The 20,743-nt window shown below is 38.3% G+C and overlaps 1 protein-coding gene across 10 annotated transcripts in view; it reads left to right on the plus strand.

The window, feature by feature from the left end:
* The window catches only part of ATXN1 (ataxin 1), a 303,257-nt gene that overhangs the window by 4,696 nt on the left and 277,818 nt on the right, over positions 1–20,743 (plus strand). For 9 of the 10 annotated variants that reach the window (XM_030552464.1, XM_030552461.1, XM_030552462.1 and 6 more), the window contains 3 exons: positions 1,928–2,055; positions 3,048–3,130; positions 3,761–5,701. The gene's annotated coding sequence lies outside the window, so the exon portion shown is untranslated. The remainder of the gene's footprint in view (positions 1–1,927; positions 2,056–3,047; positions 3,131–3,760; positions 5,702–20,743) is intronic. The other variant, XM_030552468.1, reaches the window with a different exon arrangement.

Consider the following 20,743-nt stretch of genomic DNA (forward strand, 5'->3'; position numbering starts at 1 on the left):
TGGTTTCAACTGTAGTTCAGAATATGAGACAGCCCACTATGAGGTTGTTAGCTGATCATACAGGTTTTTGAGTGATTAACTATTGTGGAAAATTTTTCAGGTAGAGTTCATGCAACTTAATCAGTTCAGAGAACAACTTCAGCTGGAGTTCTCTGCTGAGACTGCAATAACCAGGTCTACTTTAACAAATCAAAATGTAATGAGCATGACAAACAGAAGTACAGCAGGCATGTCAGACCCAAGAAATGGTGTGCTCTATGCCAGTGAATTTTGCATCTAAGAAATTTAATACACTAAGCTTTTAAAACTGAAAATATTGACTTGGTCATTTAATTTTACCTTATGCAGAACTTTGAGTGAGACAAATTAGTATATTTATCTTTGGACAGGGAGAACAAACACACACACAATGTTTTTGGGCTCTGGCATGTAACAGATGTTCAAAAGTCATACATTTTAAAAAATGTGGGGAAAAAGTTTGAGGTGATAACATTTTGATTTAGCTGAGATTTATTTTGTATACTTTTTTTTTTTTTTTTTTTAATTTTAACAACTCTGTAGGCAAAGGTGTATTTGGAAGTTACAGAAACTAGACAAGTAAGTCTGGTTTCTTCTTGAGCTTAGTGTATTTGTTATTCAGCTATTACTTTACTATATTTTCTCCTACAACTATATTGTGTGATAGTTTTGTATTCTACTATGAATAGCTATGTGCATGAATGTGTTATTGGCCCCAATCCAGAAAAACACTTTAGCACATGCTTAAATCCTGCAAGTGCTTTGCTGAATAAGGATGGATTTAAGTACTGGCATAAAGTTAAACGTGTGCGCAAGTCCTTGGATGAACAGGGGCCATAAGTATGCTCTCAAACTCAAACACAAAACTGCCACACGACAGAGGAATAGTAGTCCTGCTAAAGAGTGACAAAAAATATTTGGTGAGGTTCCAAGTGAAAAAGCAAAACATATTTTGTTTGATATGTGATGTCAGCAGAATTGTGATGCTGGCTCTCTGTAATTTTTAATGATTAAAAATATAGAATTAGAAAAATATTTCTGTCATAGTGTACTTTCTGTTTATATTATCTGGGAATTTCCGGTAAAATGCATTAATTCCAGCATGCCAGGATTAAGACGATAGAACTGGGGAAATGCCACAAAATCTAATACTTTTTTATCTAGGTCCCCTTAATATGGTCTGCTTTTTGGATGATGCCTCTCAAAGAAATTGTGTTCTGCTGCCAGTGAAGACTGTCATCACAACTGACTTATGTTTTCTGTTTTCACCAATACCACATTTTGGAAAGCACATAGAGACACAATAAATGGGCTGTGCTCTCTGCCACATGTCAGTTCCTCAGAACCATATGCTCCTTAGCCCCAGCTTGCAGTAGACAGTGCACATCTGTGTCATAGCTGCTGGCAGGAAGAGTGGCCATGTATGAACACACACAAGAATGGGTACACATGTGAGTGCACATCCTTAGTAATTTCAGCTACATTGTGCATGAATGACTTGTCTTTTTGGACACCCATGAAATGTAGATATTTTTTGTGTTTCATGAAGATGTACTAGTGAGCCAGTGAAGATCATAAATGTCCCTGATAGGCTGAAGCTGTGTAAGACATAAACAGCACACTTACCAATGGGCTTTTTGAGTACAGGCTTGTTGTTCTGAGTCCTGGTTTTCACTCTAGTTGTGTCACTTGTTGGTAGTGAATTTCCATCCTTCTGTAACTCAGACTCAGACACAACTCTGTAATCTTTTGATGTTATTGACCCTGAGTATTATGAATGATTCTGCTCCGGATAGAACCCCTCACAATCTTCACAGGAATATTTTGGCACTTGTATGGCCACTGCTAAGTTGGTTGGTTTTTAACTGATTTTTTTTTTCATTTTGGTTTTCATCTCCTCAACTTCTAGATCAACAGTCACATTGCTGGCGAAGCCAAATGAGGAAGCAGTTTAAGCTGTGAATTTCTTCTTCACCCCCATAGAACAGTGACGACCATCATTTTTGTCTTCACGTAGAGAGATGCTTTGAGAACAAGGTGAGGATTTAATGCTTTTTATTTCTCTCATGAGTGTACACTGCCCTTCCTTTTGGCAAACCTGGACACCTTAAAATGTGTTTATAATTCATTTTACACAAAATTTTTCTACCTCAACACAACCAGGAATGGGGGTGCTTTATAAATAAATAACAATTATTATGGTGTTACTCAAGTCAGCAAATCATATTACCTGTATCTCAAATCTCAGCCTTGTAGGATGCTGCGTTGCAGATCAGTGGTTCTTATCTCACCTTAGGTCAAAATGTATTTCGTTACTAAAAGATTATGAGATGTATAAAAAGCTTTCATTCTTTGAGCTTTGTCATAAACTGCCATGCATAAAATAATGGAAATCTATCATGTACTTTTATTGTATCAGAAGGTAGCCGTGTTAGTCTGGATCTGTAAAAGCAGCAAAGAATCCTGTGGCACCTTATAGACTAACAGACGTTTTGGAGCATGAGCTTTCGTGGGCGAATACCCACTCATGCATCTGAGGAAGTGGGTATTCGCCCACGAAAGCTCATGCTCCAAAACGTCTGTTAGTCTATAAGGTGCCACAGGATTCTTTGGTACTTTTATTGGCAATTTTTGTTTTGCTGTTGTGGGTTGTGTTGCTTGCAGACTCTTTGCCTTTTTCAACTTCCTGATTTCCTCCTGTGTAGAAAGCATGTAGATTCTCCATTAAAACCAGGGTTGGATTTAGGTGCAGGTGAGTGTCTGGAGTGCAGGGCTTTGGGGTGCTAGGCTCGGCGTGGTATAAAGTATTCAAAAGTTTAACAAATGATGGAGGGAAAGAAGGTGGCGTGCCAAAGACACTGCTTGTCTAGGGTGCATTTGGTCTAGGGCTGGCCCTGCTTAAAACCATGGATAACTAGTCACTAGTGACATACCCAAGTCTTTCTTTTACTCTGGTTTAAGCAGTGTTGTCAGCTCTCATGATTTTATTGCAAGTCTTGTGATCCTTGGTGATTTGCTTATATCCCCAGGTTCTGCAGTGATGTGATTACAGGACAATCTCAGCTTTTTGTTCTTTTCTCTCCTTCCCCCGCCCCCCCCCCCAACTTTAAAAGTAAGTTTATACCTCATATGTTTGTGGAGAAGAGCTTGAAAATGTGTTGAGCCTTTAGGGGTCAATTAGACTGCAAATAAATAGAACCCAAATGTTCTTATTTATTTGAGTCTCATGGTTTTTAAGCCTATCTCATGGCCCTGACTTATGATTTTTAAGAACTTGGGATTGGTTATCCTGCTAATGGTAACAAAGATATAAAGGTTGCAGGAAGAAAATAGGCTGTTCTTTTAAGTAATATGGCAAATTAAGCTGGGGAATTAGATTCAGAAACTGAAAGTACGTTTTTTGTTTTTATTAAAGCCAGAAAACTGAGTTTCTATCGTATTCTGTTGATGAAAAGCTGATCAGAAAGTCTCTGTAGTGGAATAATTTTTTAATGTATACAGTATGTCATAGTGAAGTGTGCAGTACATAAAGTTACATTTTATTGTGACTGCAGGATGGGGTATTATTCTTTAAAGGGAAGTAGTCTAAGCATGTAGTTGCATGTAAAGACATGCCTCTTATGGTCTACAGTAATCATTTAGAATGGAGGGAGCAGGTTGTAACCACTACATCTCTGGAGGATTATTCTTTTTGAGAATTAAATTGCCAAATAAAGCACCCTAACACATTTTCACCCTTCAGTTTCAGAAAATTTACTTGATAGCAGATGTTGGCTTGGAGATCAAGTGGAACAAATCTTTTTGTCAAGGCATTAACATTTCCACAGAGCTCTTCATTTGTCCAGAATTAGCTCAGGTTTTGTAAAACTGTTTTTGTTTAAAGAAATTATTACACAGAAAAGGCTCCTAATAGCTAGAAGAAGTAATGCTTTATAGCATATTAATCAAATTTAAGTATATTCTGAATGCCCACATTGTATTACCCGTAATGTATTGCTAAGTCACCTTGAATATTCTAGCATCTGATATTTCCTGTAATTGCATTAAAAACAATGTCATAATTATTAAGTAAACATTTTGCATAAAAATAACTTTGTTATGTCCAATACAATTGATTCTTAGCCGTAGGCATAATACAAATATAATACTGCTTTCTTTGTACACAGAATGCTTAAGGTTGTCTTAATGGACCTTAGACCAAATATGTTTTTGTTGTTAAAATACAGTGGGCTTATTTCTTCTGTCACATCAGTTTTACATTGGTTTTAACTCCACTGTCTTCAGCGCTTACTCCTGATTTACTCCAGATCAAAATCAAGCCCAGTGTGTATCAGAGTAAATAATGTAAAAGTTATCTAGACGGACGCTGGCTGGTTACAGACATTATCCTTGTTATTTGATTTAACAGGGATCCCCAGTGTTGCAACTGATGAAATGTGACACATGGAGTTCTGTTAGGGTGACCAGATGTCCTGATTTTATAGGGACAGTCCTGATTTTTGGGTCTTTTTCTTATATAGGTTCCTATTACCCCCTGTCCCATCCTGAATTTTCACGTTTGCTGTCTGGTCACCCTGAGTTCTGTGGTGTGGCCAGTGGCCGCAGACAAGTTGCGCAGGTCAAAGATGAGAGCTGAGACCATAACCCTCTCCTACTCTACTATTTTATCAAGGAGAAGGGTGGCTGCAGTCTGCTCCACTAAATACAAACTAGGTGGCTTATGGTATGTTCTCTTTGTGTCCCTCATATGGACAAAATATTGGGCACCATTGATTTAACACACATAAGATCAAATCCTGAAGTCCATACTTCAGGCTTAATTCTACAAACACAAACACAGGCAACTTTACTCACATGAATAATACCGTTTACGGCAGCAAGTAAAGTAGTAAAGTCACTCGTTTAAGAATTTGTAGGATCAAGTCTTTAGTATGTACTCTTCTTATTAGATAAAACTCGCATTGACTTTAATAATCATTTTGCCTGAGTAAAGACATCAGGATGAGTAAAAAAGTTATTAAAATTGCTTTTTTTAACTCTGTCTTTGATTAATTTTAATTAAAACTAAAAAACATAGGGAGAGTTAGTGTTTGTTCAGAGCATGCATTGCCTCCTTTCAGGTAGGCAAATGACTCCATTTCCTTTTAAACAGTTGTGCTAAGAGAATTTTGTCTGAAATACTGGACATTTTAACAGCTAGATTTCCTTTAAATCTTTTCCACTGTTCAATTCATGTGATATCTGTTAATCATATTGTGACATCTAGTTGACTCTGTAGTAACTGTCCCACTTGTAGCAATCCATTTACTGTACTTTGTGAAGTTTCATTAGCTACGGGTATACATTGCTTAACATGGTATCCCTTTTATGTTAGATGTGTTCAGCTGGTTTTAAATGTGGTGTGTTTCTAACATATGCTGAATATTCATTTACAGCTTGTTTATAGACAGAGGTTTTATGTAAACCATTTTTAGTAAAAGGAGAATGTGATTTGTCTGTATGGGGATGTTATTAATGCCCCCTGCTGGCAATTTGAGAGTGCAGAGTTGGTGTTTCTTCTACTGGCTGGTTCTGCTTTTTCTTTTTACATGTGAAGGCCATAGTGGTGGGAGGACTAACAGACGGTGGTGGAGATTTTGACTGAGCTAAGAGTACCAGGAAAATGAAGATGGATTTGAACTAGGTATAATTGGATAGTAACTGGAAATCACATTTAATTTTTTAATTGTTTGTTTTGTATGTAAGTGTGGGAGTAAATTTAATGTACATGAAAATGAAGAACTAACAGTGCAGACTGGCATTTCACAGGGGAGTGCTTTGCAATCTTCTCCACACAACTCTATACCTCTGCTCTATCATTCCTAGGTCTTTCTTGAACAAAACCTGCCAGTCTCATGCCAAATTGTCTGAAGGTATTCTGATGTAGATAAATTCAGTGGAGTTTTGTGATGTGCTTAAGATGGGAATGCTAAAGTCGTGTTCTCTTGTCACATAAGCCAAGATTTGAGCCATGGTTCAGGGTTCCTGCTTCTACTTTAAAAAGATGTTTTTCAATGTCACTTTTTTAATGGAATATATGAGAGAGAAGTTTTGACCATGACTTTAAGAATTGAAAATGCTCTTTTGAAAAATAAAAATCAGTGTAACATAAATAGCTATGTATATACCAGGTTCAAAAGGACATTGTCAACTTATATGTAGCCCCAAATATAAATTTTCAAAGATTTAATAAAACTGACGATGAATAGAAACGCTTCTTTATTTTGAAATTCCACAGAAACATTTTCTTGCACTGGTCGACTTATCAACATTGCAACATTCAGAACCCGAAAGTGAAACTGTCTTCATTGATAGTATTTTTCTAATTTGAAAGATAAGAAAAAAGTAATCGAACAGCATAAATAACAAAGAAACTGCAATTTAAAAAAATCTTTCACTTTTAACAATATAAGGTTTAGTAGTAACTTAAGTAAATAAATGGGTTTGTATACAAAGCAAGGAGCTGATTCTCCATTCTTATACCTTGTATGTGTATTTACACTTGTGCAAAGTGAGTATGAAAACACTACCATTCTGATTTGATAGTGTTTTTTACCCACTTTGCATTGACGTGAATGACTACACAAGATGCAAGGCAGTGGGAAAACATCTGGCCCATCATTTTTAACTTACTTTGAAGAAATATGTTTATCATCTCAGAGGTGTTAGGCAGAATAAGTTTTACTGTGACATTGAACTTTTTTTTATTTTTAGGACCAAAATGTCAAAAATGTTCTCTGATTTTGCACATCTGCACCACCTGTGTGCACACACTCATCTTTTTATTTGTGCAGGTTGTATAATTGCATGTTATTGGATTTGCACATGCATGCACCTGGAGGGTGTATATCTTCATGGCAGAGTTAGCTTGGGTGATGGCATCTGGGTATGAGCATACAGGTTAGCCTAGGCTGGCGTGAGCAGCCATACCCATGTTACTGTGTCCTCACTGATGGTGCAGAAATCCATGTGTGTCGCTAGAGCCCTGGGAACTTATCCCATGGTTGATTGTGCTGCACTCTGCTAAGCTATTTTAAGATTGTTTCCCAGTGAATTGTGGGAGAACTTGTCTGTCCTTCTGGGCACACAGGGAAATCGTGGGAGGGCAATGAAGGACTATCAGCACTTTAATGGTTTAGCCTGCATCCTCACTGCAAAGTGGGTGGGTTACCAGCCTGAGAGGCAGCAGAACCTGAGCTCTAACCCATACTCCCAGGTGTCTCAGGAGAGAAGTTTTTGTGTGTGTGTGGATGGATGGGATGTTAGCTGGGTAAAACCCAAGGCTAACTCAGTAGTAAAGTTACACTAAGACAATGTTTCCCAAATAGTAGGTGCTGGGAAATGGGAAAGGCCTAGGTGGGTGCAGTGTAGAGGCTGTGTTATTTAGGGTGGAGTGGGTCTGGCCAGTCACCAGTTTTGGGGTCAAGAATGATTTTTTCCCATTGGACCATATTGGCAGAGTTTTTTTGCCATCATTAGAGCATCATGGAGGCACAAATTGGTTGTAAGTGATAGAACTTGAAAGTTTAATACTGGAAAAGGTAACACTGTCTAGCTCAGTGGTTTTCAAATTGCGGGTCACGGCCCAGTACTGAGTCGTGGAATGGAAGGCACTGGGTCGTGGTGGCTCTGGTCAGCACCACCGACTGGGTTGTTAAAAGTCTTGCCAGCGGTGCTGGCCAACTAAGGCAGGCTAGTTGCTACCTGTTGTGACACCGTGCTGTGTCCCGGAAGTGGCCAGCAGCAGGTCTGGCTCATAGGCGGAGGGGGGGGACAGGAGCTGCTGCTGTGTAATTTTGTTGTTTTATTTCATATTATTTTGCATTTGTGAAAAACTTGGGGCTCTATGGCTAAGGTTAAAAAGGATCAGCCACCTGAGGTAAGTGGGTCCTGGGATTTTGCTGGTGGACAGTGTGTTTGTAGGAGAAGAGGAGACCTGAAATCCTTCCTCCTTGGTTACCACTGCCACCTGGTTTTAAAGAGGACTAAATCAAAACTATTAATGAACTGCTAATGTGTGTCAGCAGGGTGCACAGGGCCAGTTAATGCATGGCAGGCTGGTGTGGGATAAAGTTAGACCGCAGCTTGCTGTGAACAAAATGATTGTGTAAACAAGCCTGTAGTGTGTGACACCATGTTTTGGAATGCAGTGGTGAATGTCCTAATAACAACACATTTTGGGCCTTTGTTTTTTTTGTGTATTTAAATATTCTTGTGAATGTAAACACTTGAGAGTCAACTTTTAGGAAGAAACGTGGCTACGTAGAACTAGAAAGAATTCCTGTTTGTCATGCTCAGTTTGTTTCTACCAATGAATATTTTCCCAGTGGTGCTGTTCATTGTCAGTGTCACATCCTAGCAGCCCAGTAGGGAGTGCTTATTCAAATTAATGTGATAGAAAAAGGGTTTCTCCTCTACACTAGTGCCTGAGCACATCGCTTCTCTGGTACTGTACTGTACATGTCGCCTTCCCCCGATAACAGCAGGCGGATCCAGCACAGTTAGAAATTTCATTGTATGCATGAGCAACCCTCCCCTCCTTACATTAAAACAGATTTTAGTGGATTATTGCACTAAACAGAATTTCATGTTTATTTTCAATGTGCTACTGGTGGTTAAAAAGCCCCATAACTCTGTCACATGAGATGCATTTTTATTTACAGCTTAGTAGGCCCTACCTCTGACATATGACCAGCAGGAAAGCCCCTCCCTTTGATAGTTGTATGTCATCTGCTTCAGAGAATTAATTACTTGGCAATTCCCATTTGATAATTCCCTCTTTATTTTCTGATGAGTTACTTAACAGTGATGGGCTCGTTGAGCAGAATACCGTGTTTAATCTGTGCTTCAGAAAAGACGGAGTGTGACCAGGGTTATCTTTGTTTTCTAAATGCAGCTTTGCCATAGGAACATTGAAACCATGATAAAACACGTTAACAGTTCACAGTTAATGGTAGGCTTTGTAGCGAGTATTTTCCAAAAATAAAGCAGGGATTTTATTTTACTGTTGCATTTGTTATTTTAGCCATGTGGTCTGAGTGAAACAGAATCCTGGAAAGATGTTAAAAATAAGTTCTCATGAAAACATGTCTTTTTACATCACAATCCAGTCCCTGCAAAACTCCTCCACCCAAATAATTTTTTTACAAAATCTTATTCTTAAAAAAAAAACCAAGAAATACCCATCTTTTACATTGTCTAATATTTATTTTACATTTCCATGTGTTCTATTTAGTTTTTACAACATTGTTCAAAATAAGTGATACTTAAAGAAAAATATCACTTTGTTTTCTCCATTTTTACCTGTCTCGTTATTCTTCTTCCATCTCCTTTTACATTCTGTTGGTGTGGTGGCCACAGCAACACCCATTTCTGGCTGAGGAATGCTTTATAACTGTCCAGCACCCTCATTTCTAACTACAATATTGCACTCTTCCATGAGGGTACACGAGTCCAGCAGAGCTTAGATACAGCACTGGGCGTGGGGATATATACTGACCTTAGTCTGCATGTGAAGTTCCTGGTAAGGTCAAAGTGGGTTTCAGAAACCCATACGTATCTATGAAATTCCTCCATCTGGAGCTTGATTCTGTGCTGTTAAATTCAATGGGAGTGTTAACGCTGACTTCAGTGGGGGCTGGATGGGGCTGTGCATTAACTTTAATGAATGCCATTGCCTCATGCTTGTTGATACCACGAGATTTGTTTTTGCTGATCTGACCAGAGAAGCTGAGAATCGGGCTATTTTTCTTGTAGTTTAGCAGGAAGTATGCAGTGTGTTAGCTTGCACGATATTGCATCATCTGACTTGCTGATTTATTAGAAGTTCGTAAGGATCCCTCCTGCCCAGTCATTGCAAGGATTGTCACAGATTTAGTTAATCAATGAGAAAAATGTGTTAGAACATACTATTTTGCTCATGTTTTTGTGAAATTAATAACTGGAATTAGTGATTTTACAAATTTGCAAGGTTTATAAAATGTAGAATTCCAAACAGATCAATCCACTTTAAGTGTGTTAATAAACTTAATAAAGTTTCCCTTGGAAAGGAATATTAATTAAGTTGATTAAAGGTGGCTTCAAGTATATAATTATAATAATAATGCAATTAGTTTTGCTGTGACTCTGAAATGTTGTTTCTGATTGTCAACGGGGGTAAAATCAAGTAGTTTGATTTTTTTTTTTTTTGCACAAACTTCCTATTGAATGTTTTGTTTTCTTAAATAGTCAATGTACAGTTCAGTAAACATACACATTCAATATAAATTTGTATATGTAGAACTTTGATTTTTACCAAATATCACTAATTGTGAACATAAAAAAAAAAAAGCATTTATATTAAGGGGCATGGTAACTACAAGCTCTTTCACCCCCACCCCAAAGACTGAATTTTTAGACTCTTTAATTTTTTGAAAATGATTGTTGTGGTCTTGAAGTGTGCTTGTATGCCCAGTCCTGCAAACTAAGACTTAGATCCTCGAAGGTATGTAGGTGCCTAACACCCATTAAAATTAATGGGAGTTAATCATCTAAATATCTTTGAGGATCTGGGCCTAAAATCATTGACATAGCCATAAAACAGGTACAGCCTGCATCGTAACGAGCAGCCTCACCCTGAACAAAATGCCTCATTTCTGATCTGGAGGGATCACTTGTACAGAGCAGGGGTCATTCATTCTCTTTGGGCTCATGGCTGAGTCTATAATAAAGGTGCCAGTTATGATGTGGATTGAGACTCATGTTACAAAGGCCAGTAAGGAGCTACCAGCTGGTGAAAACTTTCAGTCACTCACCTCAGCTGATTTTGAATTTGCTACCTCAAGGGGAAAGGTTGCCAGTCTCATGAACTATCTTGGTCCTTCTTCACAGTACTTTGGAGACACCCCGACATTTCATGAAGGGCCAAATCTTTTGTCAAAACTCCCCTTGAGTTCAGTGGGAGTTTTGTGTGAGTAAGGACTGCAGGATTTGACCCACAGTATTTTCTTCTGAAAAAAAGGTATTGTTCTTAGCAATTGCTAAAGTATATTGAGGTAAAATAGGTCCAAAAGACATGCACATTCATGTTTCTAATGTGAGCTAGTGTAAGTAAAATGATCTAGTAGGAATATGACTTTTCATTTAATGCAAAAGATTATTTTAGTGTTAGTCTCTTAAGATGTAAGAATCTGATTTGAAGAAAGATGACATCACCACAAGATAAAGTCTTCTCAGAATCGCTGCCAACCTCCTGACATCCACATGAAAATATAGATTGACCCCTGTTTTCAGGATGGGAGGTAATACATCTGGGAGCTGTAGTCCTTCCCCCTGAATTCCCTTCACTTCTGCTGCTGAGCCACGGCCAGGGGACCCCACCAGCAGCAACATGGTTCCTGTGGAAGCTAGGCAGCCAAAGGGGGTGATGACCAGTGAAGTAGAAAAAGCTCTTCCATGCCTGTTGCCTGCCTCCATGGATCTGCGGGAGATCTTTCCTGTCAATCCCCTGGATCTGCAGGATTGAGAGGTCTCTCCATCCTCCCACTTGTGGCCCCACCAGACTTCTCTCCCTTGAGGGGATTATTTACAGGTCACCCCGGAAGGTCAGCCTTGCTGAGTTTTCTTGGGCCTTTACTATGGTGGTCTGGCTTAGTATTTGTTGGTTACCTAGTTATGGAAAAACAGCTACTGATTGCTCTATGAAATCTGTAGTAGATTAATTAAATATTGGGCAGATAATTGATTTAACAGGTCTGGCTATAGAATGTGTTTTATAGAGGTTATATTCCATTTTATGGGAAAAGATAATGATGGTGCTTGTCACTATCCAGTAACCTATACTTTACTATAGTGCTGAAACTTAATCAGTAAGGATCTTTCTTCTTGTGGGCAGCGTATATACATGGTATGTAGTCCTATAGCCTATGTGACATTACAGCATCAGTAGGGTGGAAGGAGGAAGAAGCTGTCACCCTAGAAAGTCTGTATTTTGTTCCATAGTTGTATAAGCTGACAAAATAAGAGTGCAGGCCTTATAGGTGCTGAGATACTATTGTGATGGGGGAGAGACATAAAGGTTCTGTATAGCTTTCAGGAAGTACCAAGTAACTTGCACTCGTGTTGATTTCAGCTCTGTTGTGAATTCAAGAAATACATATTCTAGCAAGATGAGTGAATTAAAGTGGTGTCAGAGTGAAAGAAGGACATTTCTCACAGGATTGTACTGTATGACACTAACTGATATCTATTAAGAGTACAATCAGAAAGGAGCCTAAAGAAAATTAAAATTGCAGCATGGACAATAGTCAGAGACTATTCATTTTATTACATTGAACAGAAGTAGTCTTTCTAAGGAGCTCAACTTGTTGAATGTTGTTGTGGACAAAAGGAATGGAAGAAATGCAGACCAAGAGACACTTCAGCTATGTTTATAGCTATAACTGTCAAATTTTCTGAACTGTAAGATGGCTAGACTTAATGGGGAGCAGTTATAGTATTTGGTGCCATTTTAAAAAGCTTTTATTTAGGCAGAGTATCTCACTGAAACTAATAGCACTGTCCAGTATGAGTTGCGACAACCAGATTTTTTGCTCCTTATCTTGTTTAATGTGAACTTTGAGTGTTTTGCGTTTTGTAAGGTGCTAAGCCAAAGACAGCAGTTAAAAACTGAAAACCTGATTCACTACTCCATTATACCAGTCTTAAACTGATGACTTAAATGGAGCTCCACTCATGTAAAACTTATGTAGGATCTGGACCAAGGTCTCCAGAGGGAGTCTGGGCCCTTTAAACTCAGAACTCTTGCTGGCAGGTCAGCATAGCTGATCAGACACTGCTAGTTTATGGCTGGTGTACATGAGCTGTAGCTCTGCTTTTCCTTATTGTAAATAGGAAATAAAAATGTTCCTCAGTGAAGAGTTTTCTGTATTTCTTTTTCCTTTCTGTGCTTCAGATGGACATGTTTTTTTCAGCTTTTTAACTTGGCAAACAAAAGTTTAAAACAAAACTTCACCCTATCAACCCCCTTTTCCAGTTTTTTATGCTTCCTTGCTGGCCAATTAATTTGTCTTCTTAGCTCCCTTTCTGCTGAAATTTCACTTTTTCTCAGCAGTTCTAGCTGCATGGTATCTTGACCCACTTCTATTCCTGTTTCACCAGGTTCACTGCCTGTGCAGCATTCTGATTCTCTGTTGCCCCTTTTTTCTGCTTTGATTAGTGTCTACTTTCTATTCTTATTTGAAGGATTTTAAAGCTTTAATAATATGTGCAGAACTGTGCAAATTTGAGTGTTGTTTCATCTACCCCTCTTCCTTTCTTATTAGTCATAATCAAGTTCTGAATCTAGAGTTCAAATGAGCTGTCTGGACAGGCCTTTCATTCCATGCACCCTTCCCCCTTCACTCAAGAGAAAATCTTTATTTCTCCTCTGACGCTTCATTGTGGATGCCAGTTTCTTTGGCTGAACATTGTATTTTCAAACCTGTGTGCCCCTGCCAGTCTTCTGTGGCTTTTACCTACAGTGTCTGTTGAGCAGTCATCTTGCTTTTCAGGATTGTCAGCTGGTCTTTAACGAATTAGCTGCATTTTTTCACTTGTTTGTAATATTATATGATAGTTTAAAAGTAGTTCAGTTGCTTTCTGTGTGCCTAGGTGTGGGTTGGGAGTCATACTATTTGTGTGCTGTTCAGCCCACAAATTAAAGGGTGATTTTTATTTTAAAAAAACAGTGGTATAATAAAAACAATTCTTTAGCTATCTTTCAAATAGTACCTTAGATTATTAAAACTGGAATAATTTCTAAAATCTTGTTTAATTTTCTGTGCTCATCCTATGTGATTACTCTTGGCACTTCATTTTGAACGAGAGGAATAGGTTAGGTGGTTTCATTTTTGTTTCTAGTTGTTTTCACTTTTTGATTCTCCTATAGGAACACAGTGCTGCAGTGGTGGGTTGCAAAATGTTCAAGGGTGTAGTTTAAAAAAAGTTTAAAAGGAAAAGGGATACCATCAACTTGATTAAAAAAAAAAAAGACTAACTTCTGATACTGAAAATACTATTTTTTTGTTGCTGTTTATACGATTCATTTCAGTAAGGGTAAAAATGTATGATATGGGGAAGAAGTGAAATTAGCTATCCTGTAAATGCTGTCAATGCACATAATATACAGACTGAGAAAATAGGTTGGTGGGAGTTGCTAATTGTTTTCAGTTATAACAGTCTTAGATGTTACTTGTTGCAATGCAACATTTTCAGACAAGTATGACTTTCAAGTTGTAATTGACTAACACATCAATGTAATGAACATTTCAATTAATAATAGGTTTTGTCAAACAATTTTTCCTCATGAAAATTACATTCTGGACTTAAAGGAACATTGTCAACTTAAAACTGATCCTTCCCTTTGCCATACTGGTTACCTATTATCGGTACAAGTAACTCCTAAGATTACTAAAACGAAAGGAGATTACCAGGAAAAATGTCTTTTCCTCAGTTTGTTTACTTAGTGCTTTTGACAGCTTTGTGTGTAGTCAGTTTTACTTTGCTCTGTATTGTCAGTTAGCCAGTTCTCCCAGGTGAGAGAGCCATTTTAAAAACCAGAAAAATGTGACTGTAAAACTACAAATGTTATTAGTGGAGATTCAGAGAAAGATGTAACTATTTTAATGCTCTCATGTTTTTTAACTGACTAAATTCCATGTCGATGGAGTCCTTATAAAAAGCAGTGTGTCCTTTTAATCAGCAAACAGGTCCTCTGTGCATCAAATCATTAAAAATAGAGCAAAGTTTCTGAACAAGGCGTCTGGCAGAAGCGTCTGTACTTCCATCTGTGCATGATTAGCAAAATGTTTCGTGGTATTTAAATAGCACAAGCTTTGCTCTCTTCTTTTATTATTTGTTGTGCTGAAGACCTGTTTGCTTGTTAAGTGGTCTTTTTGAATAGTTACTGGCAAGAAATCAGAAAAGTGTATGAAGACACCTTGTACACACTGCAGACACCAAATTGTCCCTTTTTAAAGATGTGTTAACATTAGTGGTTTAAAAAAAAACCAAAATGGACATCATTTTTTCACTTTTTCTCTACAAAAAGTTCATCAGACCAGTTCATTTCAGTGGGGTTAAATTTGTGTTGTAATTGCCCCTGAACTGCAAACAGCCCTATTATTTATACAGTAATGTTTAGAAAGATACTTTGGGGCACGTACAGTGACGTGTGGTAGAGGTTAGACCTGCAACTCCTGTTAACTATACTGGGAGTCATACATCTAATCTGTTATGCATGCTACTCTGAAATTTTACGTGTTTGACAGAGAACATAGTTAGCCAAGTAACAGCTTTCCAAGTGCTTTCGAGGCCTTAAAATGGGACTCCTCTTTGCTGGCAGGCATGCAGTGTTGGATTGGACACTGCTTATCTCTGGCTAGCAGTGCATTGCTGCAGAACTGTAGCAACTGATTTTTCTTTATTTATATTAAAAATTCTTATCTGTGGTTTTTAGGGATATATATACAGGTAAGTATGAAGGTAAATAAACAGTTAAAACAAACATATAAGTGTGAAGTGTGTTATATTTTGGTAAGAACACAAGTAGTTGGTGCATCTTTGTTATAAACCATTATTAGATGCAGTGTGATAAGTCAGTGGAGAGTTCTGATATACAGGTAGGCCCATAGGTGTCTGCTGCAGAATCATTATACTTGGATGAGTATGCAGGTGTTGTTTACTCAATAGGTGAGATTTTCTTTTCTTTTTTTCTTTTTCAAAAAAAGTACATTTAAATAGCTGTTTATATATGATGTGGAAATAATGAGTCAAATTCCGCCTTTACTTACACCCATGCTAACCCCACTGACTTTAAATGGATTTGTGCATGTTTTTGAAAGCAAATCTGTCTGTGTGCATATACATATAGATTGTATGTGTCTGTCTGTACTGAGATCAAACACTGAGACCCATTCTGCCTTAAGGAAAAGTTAAGTTAAAATAGCTTCACTGCCTTAGGGTATGTCTACACTACCAGAATCGATCCAGCGGGGATCGATTTATCGAGTCTAGTCTAGACAAGATAAATCAACCCCCGAGCACTCTTCTGTCGACTCCTGTACACCAGCGCCGTGAGAGGCGCAGGCAGAGTTGACGGGGGAGCGGCAGCAGTTGACTCACCGCGGTGAAGACACCACGGTAAGTCAATCTAAGTATGTCAGCTTCAGCTTAGATGTTTGAGATATTCTTCAAACAAGGTGTGGGGTGGTAAATTGGATACCAGCCTTTCAGAATGGGTTGTGGATGTGTTCTTCATACTGCACAGAGTGCCATTTACTCCAGGGAAAAATCAGAGGGGAATATCGCAGACCCCATGCGTGGTCGGCTTACCTGACGTCACTGCTTTGGGGAGCCTCAGTCACCACGCTACCATCATATGTCCCTGTCTCAACAACTGCTCAGTAAAGGTGGGGGCAGGGGGAGACGGAGGGCTTGGAGATAATCATCCTTTAGCAAAGTTAACTCCGATGCAGATTGGTACCCACAAGTATGTGGGGTGTTAATGGGAGCATGTTGCAGATCCCTTGTGCTACCAGTTCTGCTTCCAAAAGCCCACACAGGCTGAATGTGAACAGAAGACCTAGAGGGGCATCTGAGGGCTTGGGGAAGGAGGGAGCATTCCTGCCTTCTAAATGTTAATGGGATTTTGTGCCCTAATTCTGTCATTTTTCTCTCTGCTCGGCTGCATAACTGAAGGGGGAGCATAGGTTCCCTCTTAATTTGACTTACAAAATTAAGGACATAAACATTTTTTTTTTCTTCACTTCAAAGTTGATTTTTTTCAGGAAGGTAGATAATTCCCCTCCTCCTCCCATTGTGACCCAGTATTGTAGCCCACTTAGTGTATGAGTCTGTGATCCCTGCAGTTTGTGGGTCTAAGACGGACCTTTTAGAGAAAGAAAAGAGAAAAGAAACAAATGGGCAGGAAAGAGAAAGAGACCTTAGGCTTATTTGAGGAAGATTGATATTGTATCAGTAGACTTGTTAGGGTTTAGCCAAGTTTTGTGTGTTATTTTTATACCTATTCTCAGGATACACCATAATGGAGTTTTTGGAACTGTTACAGTTTATGTTGTGAATGTGAATTAATTAACAGTAGTATGAATTGCATACTGTAGAATGGAATTTGTTTTTATATATAGTACCTTTTCGGGTATTTCAAACACTTAAAAAATAATGAGTTAGATACTGATAGTGCAGGGACTGTAGATAAACACAGCTGCCATTATGTGTGCAACAAAAGACCAAACTTTAGAATCTGTTTCTTTGATTAGGGCGGGGAGGATGTTGGCCAGGATGCTGATGTTATTCCTTATGTTTTTTATAAGGCTTGTGGGATCACTAACTTCAGTCTGGACAGCCTCCATAGAGAGGCAGAAGGGATCTTGTTCTGTATTACTTAATCTATAATTCCAAATGCAGCGTAAACAGCATTATGAAGAGTTACAGTGCACAGCACTTAGTAGCTCCTGTTTAAACTTCTGTGTCTTCTAAAACAGATGACTTTACTTTATATCGCAGATGCAGATTGTGAAAAAATCCTGGATTTTCCTAAAACTATTTTCCTTGTACAACCATCTACAAACACATTGTAGCAGAGGAGCTGAACCAAATCTGGCCTGGTGATACGTGTCCCATTATGCTAAGCAAAAAATCAGGGTTCAGTTACTAGCCTATAGATCCCAGAAGGAGATGGAAGTGCCTTAAGAGCAACTCCGTCCAACTGACTAAAGAAAAACTTTGTAAGGGACCAACACACTAATCTCCTCAAATACAGGGTTTATAATAGAAATGTTGACAGCTTGTAAGCATAGAGTCACTGCAAGTGTTATAATTCACAGATAGTGACTATTGTAGATATGCAAGGCCAAATTCTGCTGTGTTAGACCCTGCTTCCATTGAATCAATGGCAACATTCCATTGACTTGAGTAATTCAAGATCAGGCTCTTACGCTGGTTTAAATCTGAAGTGAATGTAATTTGGATTTCATATTGGTGTAAATGAGAGCTGAATATGGCCTGCAGCTGTTAACAGAGGAGCAGTTGAGACAATGGTGCATTCTCATTGTTCAGTATCAGGAAACTTAGGGACTGTAATAGTCTGATCAAGTCAGACTAGTAATGTAACTTTTTTGCATTACTCAGAATATTTCATTCTAATTTTTCAGCGCTACGAGCTAAGAGGTGAAAACATTATCTAAAAGTCGTATCTGTTATGGAAAACTCAATGTGCTTTTTGGCCATTATTGGAAAGTAATTCTTTCATTAACAGGAAAATTATATTCCCCTAATTCATGTATATCTTTTTAAACAAGGGAACAAGCATTCATTATTTGCAATTTGTACTATTATAGGAAAACGTCTCCAAATTTTGCCCAGCTCAGTAGGAGCGAGTGGCAATTTAGTACATTCTGAGCTATGAAGCACTAATATATGTTACTTTTAAGACACCTACAAGTTATAATAAAAATATCTAATATAAGCAAGGGTAAGTAATCCCAGTTTAGATAATTACAAAAACAATCAACTCAAGTGAGTGCTGAAACACAGGAAAAAAATGTGAAAATTGAAAGATGTTTTTTAATATTCAGTATTCTGTAAATATTAAAGAAACATTTGATGATTCACTCAGTACTAAAAGTGGGTATCAAATGTAAGTGTATTTGAAACAGAAGTCTTACATATTAAACATTGTAAATTCAATTGATATACAATCCTGAATAGCACTCCATAAAAAGAATACATATGTATTGTATGTGGAAAGTAGAATAAATATTTCAAGGGAATGCAAGAGTATTGGTAAAATAACAAAACAGTACATCTGTATGTAAAATTGTGTAGGGATGGTTTAAGTGCTATTCTGTCACTGTTAGGACTGTTAAAATTTGCAACCAGGTAACAAAAGATTATGGTTTAAATATTTCACAGAAAATAATTGCTCTGAAAGCTTTTAAATAGTACAGGAAATGTATAGTGTCATATACTTGACATTTTAAATTATTAATACTGATACCGAAACGGTCTGACCACAAAAAAAGCCTGGACTGGAAGGGAAAGGCAGCATTTTGATCAGATAAGAACAAAACAGTTTTGAAGTGCTTCACATATGATGAAAATGAAATGCCTAATGAAAACTGAGAAAAAGTTATCTTTCAGGATTGGACATTTTGTGTCCATTTTAAGAATACCCTTAGATGGGTAAAGACAAAACTAGAGAGATATGTGTCTTCATTTGTTCTTTTTTGAAGCTGGTACCTTTCAAAATGGTAAATAGCATAGTGCTACCACCCGGTGGTTTGAATTCATTTATACATACATGTGAGCATGCACATGTACATGTGAGATGTCTGCTTTACTGGCCAATCAGCCTCAAAGTCATTTGAGATATGTTAAAGGATCTGTTCTTGACCAGCTAATTTTAGCTGCTGAATTTTCTTTAGCAGGAAGCTACTCTTATTTTTTTAATACCTTGGTACAGACCTTCTTTGGAAAAAAAAAAAAAAGCCTCTCTCCCCCATTTCCTCCTGCCAGGCTCTTGTGCAGGTACCTCATAGGGATGGGAGCACAAGGTGTTTTCAGCTAGTCTGCTGCATTTCCTAGGGACAGACACAGCCTGTGCAATTGGGAGAGTGCAAGGACTATTCCCTCTGTGCGCTCCTAGAATAGCCATTCAAGCCAAAGAGGGCAGGTGGGAAGGAAATGGGGGCCAGATGCAAATTGAGGAGCAGCCAAGGGTGCCGTCTTTCAAAGGCCATGTAGGAATTTTGTATCCATTGCTCCATCTCTGGAGTTATGGTGGGAACCCTAGTGTAGACAAGTCTCTGGGAGACTTTTGACAGTTGTTTCACTTTGTGCTTTCACTCACACTGTGAGTCACTGAGGCAGCTGAAGCGGTGATAGCACCGGTGGATAATTCCCTATTACGGACAGGGCTGCATAGCAAATTTTTGGTGGTTTGGCTTTGTGTCACTCCATGTAGGATCCTTGGCTAGATAGGAAAATTTGACCCTATCTTTTAAACTACATACAAACTTATTAAAAGGTTTATCTTTTCGGGGTTGGAGGAGAAGGTTTGGCAATCTTCCTTCTGAGATCAGGTCTGTACTTCTGATTTTTTTTTTCCATTCAGAAGTACATCTGACACTTTTGGCGCTTCCCCTTCCCCCTCTGCCGCAGACAAGATTAATGTTAGTTTTATCTTCAGAATGCAAATGCAGTCTTAGCACAGTTTTGAGCTGCTCTTAACTGTACAGCACTTCTCTTGGCACAAACCACTTACCAGACAGGCTAACAGAGCTGTATGTGTGTGTAGTTTTTAAACAGCCCCGCATACTGATATACTCCTATTTGTAGGTACTTCAGTAAATTATGCAACAGGGGCCACATTCTGCTCTATTATATCCACATAGCTTCACCATAGTAGTTGGTTTGCTTGGGTGTAAGTAGGAGAAGAAATTGGCCCTGTGTATTATGGGCCATTTCTGCCTTGGCAGCATACAAGGATTGTAAACTGGTTGGGAACAGCCTTTAAGGGTTATCCGAGAAAGTGTATAGCTGACAGAAAGGATCTATGGTGCCTCCCCTCGCAGTTCCTGACCAAAAGGTGACCAAAGAGCACACTTAAAAAAAAATAAAATAAAGCAAAAAGAGCTCACTGCTTCTAAGC

Source organism: Gopherus evgoodei, chromosome 2 (assembly GCF_007399415.2).
Source record: "Gopherus evgoodei ecotype Sinaloan lineage chromosome 2, rGopEvg1_v1.p, whole genome shotgun sequence".
Lineage (NCBI taxonomy): Eukaryota > Metazoa > Chordata > Testudines > Testudinidae > Gopherus > Gopherus evgoodei.